The following is a 1673-nucleotide window of genomic DNA, read 5'->3' on the forward strand; positions in this document are numbered from 1 at the left end:
TCTATCACTCTATGCCATTGATTGTCCCCTTCTGATCACTCTATGCCATTGATTGTCCCCTTCTGATCACTCTGTGCCATTGACTGTCCCCTTCTGATCACTCTGTGCCATTGATTGTCCCCTTCTAATCACTCTATGCCATTGACTGTCCCCTTTCTAATCACTCTATGCAATGATTGTCCCCTTCTGATCACTCTATGCCATTGATTGTCCCCTTTTGATCACTCTATGCCATTGATTGTCCCCTTCTGTTCACTTACTGGTAATTAAGTGTAGGGATCTCCGTTAGGGCAGGTAACTCCATTAGGGCAGGGATCAGCAGCGTGCTTCCTGGTTCAGAATCGCGGGGGCGCGTGTGCCGGCTTTTTACTTTCAGTTTGGCTCTGCACTGCAGCCAGGAGGAGACACGCGCTGCAGCCAGCATCAAGGAGACACTTTACTTTTGACAACCAGACATACCTACAAACCTAGGGCGTGGTGATGGAAACTAAGTGTGCACCATCGTACACAAATCGTGAGAATGGGAAATGGGAAAACTATCTTTTTTCAGACCCCGACAACCATATATACACTCAACATATCTTGATTTGGAAGCTATGTTGATGATGTCCTACTTATATGGACTTGACCCACAAATCTATTACAGCAATTCTTCACATCTATTCGAAACAATCATTTCAACCTGAAATTCACCATGACATCCAACAACACCCAGTGTAGTGCAGTTGAAACGCAACTGCACTACAGATTTCAAATATGAAGCCAAACAACTGCATGACAGACTATCAAAATGAAGATACCCTAAACAACTGCTTAAAAATTATAGACACCCCACATATTACATGAATCATCACCAGATATAACAGGTATCATGATTTTATTTATAAAACCCTTGCAACACATTGGTATAGCCTACAAACTGATCCTAAGATCAGTAAATTTATCACTAACAAACCATCAATCACATTTAGAAAATCATGGTCCCTGAAAGACCAACTCATTTCGCGCCATCTCCACATTACACCCCCTGAAAACCGTCAATTTAATATCAAAGGTACCTTCAAGTGTGGTCACTGTAATCAGTGCCAATGGATCAAAGAGAATTTACACATGATATTACCTATTGGGCAAACACATAGACCACAACACCACATAGACTGCAACACAGCCGGAGTCATTTACCTTATGACCTGTATCTGTGGAGCTTTCTATGTTGGTAAGATGAAAAGACCTTTAAAAAAATGAATATACAAACATATTCATTTCATCACAACGCCGGTCTGTTATCACGTAGGTACCAGACATAAATATAATACAAATGTGCTACAGGTCTCAGGATTAGAACATGTACCTTCAAATGTAAGAGGTGGCAATTGGGACAACAAACTCTTCCAACTGGAAACTAAATTGATTATTACATTGAAAGCAACACAAAGTCCAGGCCTCAATGATTACATTAGTTACAAACCCTTTTTTATGAAGCCTGCTGTACGTAATATGTATCTACTTACCCACATTTATGGCTCCCATCCCCATGTCATCCACATTTTATACATAAACAACAGTTTATTAAAGCAAAAAAGTGGAATATTCTTGAATAGCAAAGTCAGTCCCCTGACCTGAACCCAGTTAGCAGATAACCATCACTGCCACCTAGCCCTCACAACAACCAA

The sequence above is a fragment of the Pyxicephalus adspersus genome, chromosome 3 (assembly GCF_032062135.1).
Source record: "Pyxicephalus adspersus chromosome 3, UCB_Pads_2.0, whole genome shotgun sequence".
NCBI lineage: Eukaryota > Metazoa > Chordata > Amphibia > Anura > Pyxicephalidae > Pyxicephalus > Pyxicephalus adspersus.